The 14364-nt window shown below is 43.0% G+C and overlaps 1 protein-coding gene across 3 annotated transcripts in view; it reads left to right on the top strand.

Moving 5' to 3' along the window:
- dzip1l (DAZ interacting zinc finger protein 1-like) overlaps window positions 1–14364 on the top strand; it is a 300747-nt gene that overhangs the window by 280462 nt on the left and 5921 nt on the right. The window lies entirely within an intron of this gene.

Below are 14364 nucleotides of genomic sequence, written 5' to 3'. Positions count from 1 at the left end.
ACTGTGAAACTTATCAGCATCGAATCGTTGAGTCACCTGTTTGCTTAATTTGTTTTCATTAGATAGACGGTGAAACTCAGACCAATTCTTCTGTTCCTATGAAACTTTTCTTTTGTTATTGGAAAAAACCCTCCTTACACACCTGATGTATTTTTCCTGTTATGGATGAAGCTATGATAGATTATTGATAGATCGTGTGTCAGCTGTGGCTCAGAGGTAGCACACTCGCCTCTGAGCCAGGAGGTCAACTGTTCATAGTCCCACTCCAGAGACTTGAGCACAAGATCTAGGCTGACACTCCAGTGTAATACTGAGGGAGTGCTGCACTGTCGGAGGTGCTGTCTTTCGGACGAGACATTAAACCGAGGCCCCGTCTGCCCTCTCAGGTGGTTGTAAAAGATCCCATGGTACTATTCGAAGAAGAGCAGGGGTGTCCTCCCCAGTGTCCCGGACAATATTTATCCCTCAACCAACACCTAAAAACAGGTTATCTGGTCATTATCACATTGCTGTGCGCATTTTGGCTGCCATGTATCCTACTTTACCACAGTAACCACATTCCAAAAAGTACTTAACAAGTTGTAAAGCACTTTGGGATGTCCTGAGGTCGTGAAAGGCACTAAAGCAATGCAAGTCCTTTCTTTATTATGTTCTGCATGGTATCAGGAAGGAAGAGGATTGAAGATCCAAGGTCCCTGAGCTGTTTAATATGTGGAATAATCTGAGGAGTCTCTTTAACCCTTTTTGAGCCCTGGACAATAAGAAAAAGCTTGTGGTCTGATAGAGGATCATCTGTCACCTCCAGCCTCCAAGCTACCTCTTAGCCTTGGCTCAATGGTCGGACACTCACCTCTGAGTCAGAAAGTCATGAGTTGAAGCCCCACTCCAGAAACTTGAGCACATAATCTAGGCTGGAACTGCTGTGCTTTCGGAGGTGCCGTCTTTTGGATGAGACCTTAAACCGAGGCCCTATCTGGTAGACAGAATAAAAGATCCCATAACACTACTCGAAGAAGAGCACTGGAGTTCTCCCGGTGTTTTTACTAACATTTATTCCTCAACCAACACCACTAAAACAGATAATCTGGTCTTTTATCTCATTGCTGTTATTGGACCTTGAAATGTGCGAATTGGCTGCCATGTTTGGCTGCATTACATTTTAGAAGAACTTCATTGACTGCACATCTTAAGGACATGCAAGGCGCTATATAAATGGAAGTTCTTTTTTTTCTGTCACAGCTTTTCTTATGTCTTTTATCAGTGGTACTATGGGACTACACCCTCTGAACTTTCTTCTTGTGTTCCTTGCTGCAGTTCCTTGCGCTGTCCTACACATTCTTCTTCCTTCCTGAATCGCACTGGAAGTATCAACTTGGCTGAGTGGTAGCATTCTTGCCTCTGAGTCAGAAGATTGTGGGTTCATAGAACGATTCTAGGATTTCAGATAGTAATCCAGGCTGACACTGAGGGAGTGCTGCACTGTCAGAGGTGCCGTCTTTTGGATGAGATGTTAAGTCAAGGCTCCTTCTACCTGTTCAGATGGATGTGAAAGAACCCATGGCAGTATTTGACGAAGAGCAGGGGAGTTCACTTTGTGCCTTCGCCAACATTAATCTCTCAACTAACACTACCAAAAGCAGATTAACTGGTCATTTATTTTCTAATTCTAATTATTTTTTTCCCAGGATCTCAAAACTGGGGAACTATAGACCAGTTAACATAATCATCTCATTGTGTCCAAACATCTCATCATCTCATTGTGTGCAACCATCTCATTATATCCAGTCATCTCATTGATCCAGTCATCTCATTGTTTCGAACAATGTCAAGTGGAAATAATGGTGAAGGGTGATGACTGGATCCAGAGATGAAGGGTCACAAGTGGATCCAGAAATGAAGGGTCACAAGTGGATCCAGAGATGAAGGGTCACAAGTGGATCCAGTGGTGAAGGGTCACAAGTGGATCCAGTGGTGAAGGGTCACAAGTGGATCCAGTGGTGAAGGGTCACAAGTGGATCCAGAGATGAAGGTTCACAAGTGGATCCAGAGATGAAGGGTCACAAGGTGATCCAGTGGTGAAGGGTCACAAGTGGATCCAGTGGTGAAGGGTCATGTGTGGATCCAGATATGAAGGGTCATGTGTAGATCCAGAGATGAAGGGTCATGTGTGGATCCAGAGATGAAGGGTCATGAGTGGATCCAGAGGTGAAAGGTGACGAGTGGTCCAGAGGTGAAAGGTGACGAGTGGTCCAGAGGTGAAGGGCCATGCCCAAAATGTTGAACTTTTTTTTCAGATGCTGTGCGTCTGCAGTGTTTTGTATTTTTACATCAGTTGTGTTTTTTTTCTTTTTATCTCTTTAGTTCTGTTTTCTTCTGGAAGACAATCAGTTTCAGTGGTTTAACAGAGCCCTTTCTTCAATGAAACTATTCAAAGCTGAAGCCTGTAAATAATTTTTAATCAGGCTTAGGTAAATACAGTGCTGTTCAGCTGGAGAAAAACAATGCTGAGTGCATTTGCCTTTCATGTTCAGGCCTATGAATGTAGGCCGTTGCTGATAACAGGCCACATTTAACAGCACTAGATGTACATCCCAGTACCGCCTAGTACCAGGCAGTAAGGCGGTTCCAGAATAATAATTACAATCAAACAGCTGAACCTGTGATTGGCAGATTTCACATTGTTGTGACATTGTAAACATGGCAGTTGAAACTGAAGATAAACCTGTTGCTAAGTGACAAAGGGGACCTGACAGGAAACCGGGCTCGTGTAACTTTTCCATAATTGTGCACACCTGCGATGTAATATTTAGTGCCTGTAAAAGCAACCTGAGATATTCCATCAGACAAGACTGCTCTTGAAGCTTTCAGTGGTATTTCTTAGTCACCAACCAAAAGGTGAATTTTAATCAGATGAAAATAATCCTACTTATTTCCAACAACTTTCTCCCCTCTTTCACCAACACCAAGATACACACTGACAAGACTTTCAACAACCTTAACTCCTGCTGCAACCTCCCTTCTACACCCCACAAGCTTCCTTCTCCCCTGATTTAAAATCACAAACTGCACACGGGCATGAGAGCTCTTCTCCCAGCCAACACGCTAAAGTTCCCAGCAATGCTCAGTGCACCCATCCTGTAGTGAAGACCCTCTCATCCCACACTAAGTCTCCCACTCCCACAATCACATTGCCTCTCTCCTGCTCCTTGCTGTTCTCCCATCCCTGCACCCATTACAGCTCCTGCCCTCGGGGCTCCTGTTTTATTCGGCAGTTCTTTCTAATCCTCCACACTGCCTCTCTGTCAATTATGGCTGGAGAAAACATGACTATTTTACACATCTTTTCGAAACCACGCCCTCAAGTTAAGTACAAGCATTGCTTATGTTTGTAATTCCAAATCCCAATTTAAATGTGCCCAGCACGACCTCGACTAAACCATTGCCCTCACCCACAGATTTCTTAACAATGCATTATTCAGTCTAATGCTTCAATTGCACTTCTAATCAGGTGGCTTGGCTCAGTGGTAGTAGCAATCTTGCCTCTGACTCAGAAGGTTGTAGATCCAAGCCCTAGTCCACAGACGTGAGCACGTAATGTGAGGGAGTGCTGCACTGCCGGAGGTGCCTTCTTTTGGATGAGACATTAAACCGAGGCACCGCCTGCTCTTTCAGGTGAACCTAAAAGATCCCAGTGCACTATTTGAAGAAGAGCAGGGGAGTTCTCCCTGGCGTCCGGGCCAATATTTATCCCTCAGCCAACATCACTAAAACGGATTATCTGGTCATTATCACATTGCTGTTTGTGGGATCTTGCTGTGCACAAGTTGGCTGCTGTGTTTCCTACATTGCAACAGTAACTACACTTCAAAAAAACACTTCATTGATTGTAAAGCGCTTTGAGACGTCCTGAGGTCGTGAAAGGTGCTATATTAATGCAGGTCTTTTTTCTTTCTCAATGTAATACATTATACATTGTAAAAGAGTATTGCTCTCTCTCACCATGCACAGTACCACTGTGTATTTATGTAAATCTGCATTACGTGTATCTCCAGAATTTTATTTTGAATTAGGTCATGCCATCTTTTTCTATTATGTGAGAAATACATTCCTGTGTAAAATGAACAAGGATGGTGTGTGGTTCAAGTGTTCTTGAACTCACTGTAATGTTCTGGTGATACTCAGCACTCTCCATTCCTCATATGGATGACTAATGCCTCATTTACATTGACTCCCAATCTGAAACTGCCTAGCCAAAACAAACAGCTGAGTTTCTGTTCCCATTTTTTCACATATTAGGTGGCAAAGCAGGGTACAGCTGGAGCCAATAACTGTAACAAAGGCAGGCAGACAGAATTAGCTCTTGTGGCTTCTGAAAACATAAAAGGCCTGAGGATGTGTGTTGTGACTGCCGAGGCACAAGCCAAAAGCTTGCCCGTGATCTCTTGGACAATGCAACTACTCTGGGTCAGCGGGTCGATGGGTTACACCCTTCACTTTTGCGTTCAATGGACTGAGTTCTAGGTGTTGAGCTCCATGGGTAAAGAAAGGAAGGAAGAACTTGCATTTGTATAGCACATTCCACAACCTCAGCTCGTCCCAAAGCCCTTTACAGCTCATGAAGTACAGTGCAATTTACGGCCAAAGAAGCACTCTGTAAAGCTCAGTCAGTGGCTGCCATTTGATGCAGACGTTTTGGATTCAGACAGGATGTTGAGGTGCAGCCGAAGCCCCTCATCTTCCTGGCATAAGCGTCAAGGTCTGGCTTTTCCAGTTATGATTTCAGAATGAGCTGACCACCCAGCCACAGGTTGCAGTTGGTCAGTTCTACCTCATCACTGGTCTTAGTAGCTTTTGGGCTATGCCAAGTCCAGCACTAAGAGATGGATTTTCTCTTCACCCTAATGAAGAAGACTGCAATAGCCTATCACTAGGCAGATATAAACTCTGTTAAACAGCGATGTTGTTCACCGTGACAGGACAAGTTTATTTTTTTCAGAAATTCTTAGTCTTCCCATTGATATTTGCCCACTGTATGTTGGATATGATTACCAAACTGAGGGGAAGGATATTTAAACCTGAAGAGAGATTGATACACTTGTGGAAGTGACATAGGCAGAAACATCATGGCCAGGCTTTCTCAGTGACTTGGTCCTTTCCTTGTTGGAGGCATAACACTCTTTGTCAGCCCAGTGTCCAATTTCCACTGTATCTGCTACCAGTGGTTCACTTGCTGCTTGCCTTGCAGATGGGAAATAACCGATCAGTAGGTGGTAGTGTCATCAGCTTTGATGACATCCACTAAGTGTTGAAGCAGTGTGAATCCAAGTTCACTTCCCCAAGAGATTTGGTTCTGACAATGACATTCATCATAATCCAGGTGTTGGCTTCCACAGAGGATATCACATAGTTAATTCTGCAGCCTATCAGGTACAACAGAAAAGTCCAGATTTGTAATAAGACCAGGATGCCAAACCCTGTCAGAAAGCTTGAAAATATCACAAACCACTTCTTATCCTACACTAAACATCAAACACCTCCATTTCTGTAGCAGAAGACAGAGAGTATGACCAGTTGACCAGATTGCGATGATGCTAGATATCCAAACAAATGACAATTGAGGTGGTCTGCAGCTTCTCATTCGCTTTGGCTGTATGAACTTTGACATGACAAGCAGTCGAGACATTTATCTGTTGTTAGTCCAGACCTGTCACCTCTCACAGATACTGCTAAGACCTGAGATGGTTGCCATTACTCTCCAGCTATCTATCGTCTGTGTCTCATTATTATGGTCACTCTCTTGAATATTATCTCCTCTTCCCATCTCCCATCTCCCCCACCGCTTCAGTTCCTTAGCACTGTGTCCATTCCCCCCGCCCCCCCATTTACCCAGCTCTAACCCATTCTTTCCCAGGTTTCAATGCTGTGGAACTCCTTATTTCCCTCTGTCTTCTCTTTCTCCTCATATTTAAGACTTTTAAATCAAAAGTTTGACCTCGCCTAATCACTACTTCTTGATTTACCTGGTTTTATTTCCACTTTTAAACCTTGATGGCATTCTGCACTATAGACTTGGTCCCTTCAGCATGAATTAATTAGTTTCCACCTCGAAAAGGAAATCACAAAATGACACATAATACCAGTCTCGATACTATGCTGTTTCAGTTTATATTTACTCTGCAATTTGAGTAAGGTTGGACATCTGATTTATAAATCAAATACTTCGCACCCACTCTATGGTGTGATTCTGTTGTGCGGACAGTCAACCATTAACCCACACGAGATTATTAGCAAAAATGAAAGTGCACAGAATTGGAAGCAACCTTGTGACATGGGTTGGGAGGTAGGAGACAGAGAGTAAGGATAACGGGAATATAACCTGATTGGCAGGATGTGACAAATGGTGTTACCCAGGGATTTGTACTGGGGCCTCAACTTTTCACCATATATATTAATGACTTGAATGAAAGAATAGAGAGTTGTATCAAAGTTTGCAGATGATACTAAGTTGGGTGGCAGTTTTAAATAGTGCAGATGGTAGCAGGACACTGCAAAGGGACATAGACAGATTAAGTGAGTGGGCAAAACTGGGGCAAATGGAGTTTAATGTGGGAAGTGTGAGGTCATACACTTTAGATCCAAGAAAGACAAATCAGAATATTTTCATAATGGTGAGAAACTAAGAACTGTGGAGGAGCAGAGAGATTTAGGTGTCTATGTATACAAATTACTAAAAGCTAGTGGACAGGTACAAAAGGTAATCAAAAAGGCTAATAGAATGTTGGCCTTTATGTCAAGGGACTGGAATACAAAGAGGAGGAATTTATACTTCAGTTGTACAGAGCCTTGGTCAGACCCCATCTGGAGACTGCATTCAGTTTTGGGCACTGAACCTCAGGAAGGATATATTGGCCTTGGAGGGGGTGCAGCACAGATTCACCAGAATGATATTGGAGCTAAACCTGTTAAATTATGAGGACTGGTTGCATAGACCAGGCTTGTATTCCCTTGAGTATAGATGATTGAGGGGTGATCTGATCGAGGTGTTTAACAAGTTAAAAGGATTCGATAGGGTAGTAGGGAGAAACTATTTCCTCTGGTGGGGGAATTCAGAACAAGGAGGCACAATCATAAAATTAGAGGTAGGCCATTCAGGAGTGAAATCAGGAAGCACTTTTTCACACAAAGTATAATAGAAATCTTGAACTCTCTCCCCCAAAAAGCTGTGGATGCTGGGGGTCAATTGAAATTTCAAGATTGAGATCAATAGATTTTTGTTAGGTAAGAGTATCAAGGGATATATAGAGCAATGACAGGTAAATAGGGTTGAGGTACAGATCAGCCATGATCTAATTCAATGATGGAACAGGCTCGAGGAGCTGAACGGCCTACGCCTATTCCTATTCTCCCAACTCCTACTTCACCAGGCAGAGTTATCTAAGGTGGATAGAGTTTGGATGACAGCACCATCAATGATGAGTTAAATTTTCTTGCAGTCAGAGTCTCCACTAGAAAGTTGGGCCAAAGATTGACTTGGGTCTGTCTATACAATGCCAGTCATCCAAATTCTAGATCTTGATTGGTCACTTAAACAGCATTTGATGCCAGTTTTCAGCCAGTTACAGGCCAGTTTTGTTGGTGTAGTTTCAGAGTTCAAATCTGCTCTATCCATCTAACACCAATCTTTCAGTCTATGCAACTCTGTCCTATGGAATTTTCTCCTTAAACCCCTTTGCTATCTCCCTCCCTGCCTTCCAAGCCTTTTATGAAAAGGCCTGTCCTTTAGCTAAGACATGAAATTGCCCATCTGATGGTGCAGGTGGATGCTAACCATCCCATAACATTTTTCAAAGAAGAGCAGGGAGTCATCCAGTGGCCTGGCCAACATCATTCCCTCAGCTAACTCCGCTGCTCTGTGAATTTATTAATTCACTGCTGCCTGCTTCTCCATTAATTTATTGATTTGTTGTTATGCCCACTGCTCCAGTAATAGTTGAATTTACTGGTATCCATTACTGCATTGATTTCTTCACTTGTTGCTGTGCTCACTGCTCCATTAGTTTATTGATTTGTTGATGTGCCTGTTGCTCTATGAATTTATTGATTCACTCACGCCTTCTTAGCTGTGCAGCAATGTTTATTAGTATCCTTTCATTGTAGTCGGTGAGTCACAGTGCATGTGGTTGTGCTGGTTTGCCTGTTATGATTGCATGGTATCACAAAAATACCACAGTACTGTAATTTCAGTTTCTCAGTTTATTCCATTATTTTTAATCCCCATATTATTCTGGAAACTAGGGAACAGACTATTTTAGATCTAATATTGTGTAATGAGACAGGGTTAGTTAGTAAAGATCCTCTGGGGTGCAGTAATCATAACATGATAAAATTTCATATTGAGGTTGAGAGTGATGTAGTTAAATCTGAAACTAGGTTCTAAAATTTAAACAAAGCCAATTACATAGGTATGAGGGGTGAGTTGGCTAAGGTTGATTGGAAAATTAGATTAAAAGATATGATGGTAGATAAGCAATGGTGAACATTTAAAGAAATAATTCATAATTTTCAACGAATATACATTCTCTTGAGGAATAAAAACTCCACGGAAAAAGTAATCCAACTGTGGCTAACTAGAGAAGTTAAGAATAGTATTAGATTAAAAGAAGAGGCTTATAATGTTGCCAAGAAGAGTAGTAAGTCTGAGGATTGGGAGAGTTTTAGAAATCAGCAAAGGATGACCAAGAAATTGATAAAGTGGGAGAAAATAGAATCTGAGAGTAAACTAGCGAGAAATATAAAAACAGATTGTAAGAGCTTCTACAAGTATGTAATAAGGAAGAGATTAGCAAAAGTAAACGTGGGTTCCTTAGAGGCTGAGACAGGAGAAATTATAATGGGTAATAAGGAAATGGTGTGAAACAAATATTTTGAATCTGCCTTCACAGTAGAAGACACAAAAAAGATACCAGAAATAGTAGGGAACCAAGGGTCTAATGAGAGTGAGGAACTTAATGTAATTAAGATTGGTAAAGAAAAAGTACTGGAGAAATTAATGGGACTAAAAGCTGACAAATCCCTTGGACCTGATGACCTACATCCTAGGGTTTTAAAAGAGGTGGCTGCAGAGATAGTGGATGCATTGGTTTTGATCTTCTAGAATTCTCTAGATTCTCGAATGGTCCCTGTGGATTATAAGGTACCGAATGTAACCCTGTTATGCAAGAAGGGAGGGAGGGAGGAAACGGAACTGTAGGTCAGCTAGCCTGACATCAGTAGTAGGGGAAATGCTAGAATCTATTATTAAGGATGTAGTAACAGGGCACTTAGAAAATCATAATATGATTAGGCAGAATCAACACTGTTTTATGAAAGGGAAATCGTGTTTGACAAATCTATTAGAGTTTTTTGAAGATGTAACTAGCAGGGTAGATAAAGGTGAACCAGTGGATGTAGTGTATTTGGATTTTCAAACAACATTCGATAAGGTGCCACACAAGAGGTTGTTACACAAGATTAGGGCTCATGGGATTCGGGGTAATATATTAGCATGGACAGAGGATTGGTTAATGGACAGAAAACAGAGAGTAGGAATAAACGAGTCATTTTTGGGTTGGCAGGTTCTAATTAGTGGGGTTTCGCAAGGATCAGTGCTTGGGCCTCAGCTGTTTACAATATATATCGATGACTTAGATGAAGGGACCGAGTGTAATGTAACCAAGTTTGCTGACAATAAAAAGCTATGATCTAGAGCCCTCTGAGGTAGAGAATTCCAAAGATTCACAACCCTCTGAGTGAAGAAATTTTTCCTCATCTCAGTCCTAAATGGCCGACCCCTTATCTTGAGACTATAACCCCTAATTCTAGACTCTCCAGCCAGGCAAAACAGCATCTCAGCATCTACCCAGTCAAGTCCTCTAAGAATATTATATATTTCAATGAGATCACCTCTCATTCTTCTAAACTCCACAGAATATAGGCCCATTCTACACAATCTTTCCTCATCCTCTCGTCCCAGGAATCAATCCAGTGAACCTTCGTGCACCACCTCTAAGGCTGACGATAAAAAGCTAGGTAGGAAATAAGCTGTGAGGAGGACACAAAGAGTCTGCAAAGGGATATAGACAGGTGAAGTGAGTGGGTGAGAAGGTGGCAGATGGAGTATAATGTGGGGAAATGTGTAATTATCCACTTTGGTAGGAAGAATAGAAAAGCAGAATTTTTTTAAAAGGTGAGAGGCTAAGAAATATTGGTAGTCAGAGGGATTTGGGAGTCCTTGTACACGAATCACAAGAAGTTAAAATTAGGAAGGCAAATAGTACGCTGCCTTTATTGCAAGGGGATTGGAGTATAAGAGTAAGGTGTTCTTACTGCAGTTATACAGGGCTCTGGTGAGACCACACCTGGAGTATTGTGTACAGTTTTGGTAAGGAAGGATATACTTGCCTTAGAGGTGGTGCATGAAGGTTCACTAGATTGATTCCTGGGACGAGAGGATGAGGAAAGATTGTGTAGAATGGGCCTATATTCTGTGGAGTTTAGAAGAATGAGAGGTGATCTCATTGAAATATATAATATTCTTAGAGGACTTGACTGGGTAGATGCTGAGATGCTGGAGAGTCTAGAATTAGGGGTTATAGTCTCAAGATAAGGGGTCGGCCATTTAGGACTGAGATGAGGAAAAATGTCTTCACTCAGAGGGTTGTGAATCTTTGGAATTCTCTACCCCAGAGGGCTGTGGATGCTCAGTCGTTGACTATATTCAAGACTGAGATTGATAGATTTTTGGACACAAAGGGAATCAAGGGACATGGGGATAGGGCGGGAAAGTGGAGTTGAGGTTGAAGATCAGCCATGATCTGATTGAATGGTGGAGCAGGCTCGAGGAGCCGTATGGCCTACTCCTGCTCCTATTTCTTATGTTCTTATGAAACAGCTTCTGTTGTCCACTGTTTTAGTGTATTGACATCACATTGTTTGAAAACACCAAGATAAAACATTACAATGCTATCCGGGTCTTGACTCTTTGTGCAACGTCACAGGAGATTGACAGTATAAAAAATTTCTGTCACACTTAAACATCACACTTTGTCACACGTGCAAATTTCATGTGTCACATTTTAAGAAGTGTAAAGGGGAGAGAAAGCTTTAAATCTTTAATTTCCTTTAGACAGTCTACACTTGACATTATAATGAGCCTTCTTTATGGCAATGGTACTGCGTTGCCTTAGATGGTGAGGTCACTTTAAAATGCAGTTCCCTCTTAGCAACAGAGAACTAGATTGTGCATTTCATGGTGTAGTGCCCCATCCTTTATAAAATAGTCTGGCCTCCCACTTATATTGAAAATACCATGGGGAACCTGCTGATGTACATAATTACAGACATACTAAACAATATAACAAAAGAATTATAGCCTAGAACTGACTGTTGGCAATACTGGAGCATAAATACTTAACACGTTCATGTGATGTTCCTTTGCCTATTGTTTTAATGGCACGCTGACCCATTTTAAATAAACAGGGTAACACCTCTGTTAAAATAGCCGACAGTGGAATACCCTGCGAACATGTTGAGCATTTATAAGCTAATATTGCCAGCAGTCATTTTCAATCTGATACCTGTAGGATCAATCAATAATAAATAAATAAATCCATCGTCTCTTCTTGCTGACAGCTGAAATTATAACGAGAGAGATGGTTTCCTTATGTGCCCCTTGATCTTTTTTGGAGGAATGAGATTATGCTAGCCATTCGGGAGAAAATAAAGGCAATTATGTTCTCCCTAATTTCAGTCCTCGTCTCCTTTAAGATCCATGGCCTTGGCTCTCGCCTCTGAGACAGAAGGTTGTGGGTTCAAGTCCCACTCCAGGGATTTGAGCACAACTTCTAGGTTGACACTCACATTGCAGTACTGAGGGAGTGCTGCACTGTTGGACTTGCTGTGTTTTGGGTGAGACATTAAACTGAGGCCCCATCGGCCCCCTCAGGTGGATGTAGAAGATCCCATGGTACTATTCGAAGAAGAGCAGGGGAGTTCTCCCCGGTGTCCTAGCCAATACCTAGAAAAACAGATTATCTGGTCATTATCACATTTCTGTTTGTGGGAGCTTGCTGTGCGCAAATTGGCTGCTGTGTTTCTTACATGACAACAGTGACTACACTTCAAAAGTGCTTAATTGGCTGTAAAGCGCTTTGGGACGTCCTGAGGTCATGATGACGCTATATAATTGCAAGTTCTTTCTCATTAACATTAGGCTGCCATCCAGATGGAGAAAGCTGGAACCATAGGCTCAATCGTGCCTGAAGCTCACTTGGCCTCCTAAATAGAGCTAGTCTGAATCACAAAGTAACTGAAGCACGGAGAGGGACACAAAGACTAGCCCTTCACAACGATGCCTTTCATTCAGTCAATGGCAGAGCAGTGTAAGAGAAATCCTGAGCTCCAAGCGTCTCGTTCTCTCAACTTAAGAGCAGGGTCCTGCGGAAAGAACAAATTGGTGCAAGTTGAAAGAGCGGACGTTGAGGCCTATATAAGGAGGACCAGAGTGAGACACTGACGTCATATCTGTCTTCCCTATCTCACAAAGCAAACTGGGGGAATGAAGTGTTGCCATGGGAAGCTAATCAGGTTCTCGTGTCTGCCCAGGAAAAATAATGAGCAGAAATGTTTATTTTGTTCCACCTTCAGATGAGTGAACAGAGAGTGCAGGGAGTGGCTCCCAGGTGACTGCTCCAGTTCTTGTACTCCCTGGAACATTACACATTTGCAGTCTGGTCAACAGGTTTAATGTATTCAGTATTGGTTTATATTTCTATCCACACGTATATGTGTAAACATTGGCTATTCTGTACACTAGCAGCGTTCTAATTAAATCCAGTGGTCCTGATTTTGAGGCTCTCCATCCAGTGGCAAGGAGGCTGTAACGTCCCAAAAGTCACACGATTTAGTTATCGCTCGTGTCCGCTTGCTCGTATTATCCTTAGGGCCCTTTCCAGCGCGGCCCTGTTTCAGACAGGAGCCTACTTATAATGTGCTAATCGGGGTCCTATGACGTACATAGGACCGTGATGCAATCTTGAGGTACGAATGGGCGGAGTGTCCTCGCTGCAGGCTCTCCCCAGTGGAGCAAGCTCCTCCCCGTGGTGCATGCGCCCTCCCAGTGATGCCGCCTGTCCTAGTGGTGCACGCCCGTCCCAGTGGCGCATGCCCGCCCCAATGATGCACGGCCCTCCCAGTGACGTATGCCCATCCCAGTGGCGCACGCCCATCCCAGTGGTGCATGCCTGTCCCAGTGATGCACGGCCCTCCAGTGATGCTCGCCTGTCCCAGTGATGCACGCCCATCCCAGTGGCGCACGTCCATCTCAGTGGCGCACGCCCCTCCCAGTGGTGCATGCCCGTCCCAGTGGTGCATGCCCGACCCAGTGGTGCATGCCCGTCCCAGTGGCGCACGTCCATCTCAGTGGCGCACGCCCCTCCCAGTGGTACGCACTCCCCCCACCGACCTCCTGAACTCCCCCTAAATTCATAATCGGCCCCCAGTGACTTCAGGAGAAATGACTTTCTTATTTATACATCAGTGCTCTTTTCAAGGAAGTACGAATACATGAACACTTAGTGTATCGGAATCAGCCATAGTTGGAATCCTCAGCAACATTGCTTTAATTCTCAGCCATTGTACACTTTAGAGAGAGCGTGAGGTTTTATTTTTGGGTGGGGAGGGGGTTTATCTGTTCCAATACTGTATGCTGTATTAGGAATCCCACCTTTAGTCTAGTCGAAATCTGGACTGGAGGTTTGGAGGGACTCAAGAATTTTTTTTTTTTAAATGGTATGTGCACAATAAATGTTTGCTCAGGCAGTGCACACACAGCAATGAAAAAAAAAATGCAGCATCAAAAACCAAACTTCCACTGGCCGGTTCTCATTCCTTCGCTACTCTGACTGTCCGTTTCTCGATCAGAAGGGTTAACACATTATCGTACTTTGATAGTTTGAAACTTAACCACTTTAACCAATGTATGATCAAAATACAATCAGGTATTAAACCATATGATTCGTCTTGGCTCCCAGAAGCTGAGAGTTAAATGAGATGTGCTGCAACTCCAAAAAGAAAGTTTAGGACCAAAGCAACAAAAAGAGGGCCAGGGGATTGTGTTTCAGGAGGCAGGAGATCCACAGGCATTATCAGAAGTTTGGAGGGCAAACATGTACTTTTGTCTGTGTTGAATTTTCAACTTTTATTTTGTATTGCTAGAATGTAAGAGTCAGGCAACAGAAACACCATCAGCTCAGATCAGGCAGGTTAGTCAGACAGACTTCACAAAGTGTGAGATCTTACAGCTGGCACTATGGGTTGTCTGAGGTG

Source organism: Heptranchias perlo, chromosome 13 (assembly GCF_035084215.1).
Source record: "Heptranchias perlo isolate sHepPer1 chromosome 13, sHepPer1.hap1, whole genome shotgun sequence".
Classification (NCBI taxonomy): Eukaryota; Metazoa; Chordata; class Chondrichthyes; order Hexanchiformes; family Hexanchidae; genus Heptranchias; species Heptranchias perlo.
This window is presented reverse-complemented; position numbering and strand designations above follow the sequence as displayed.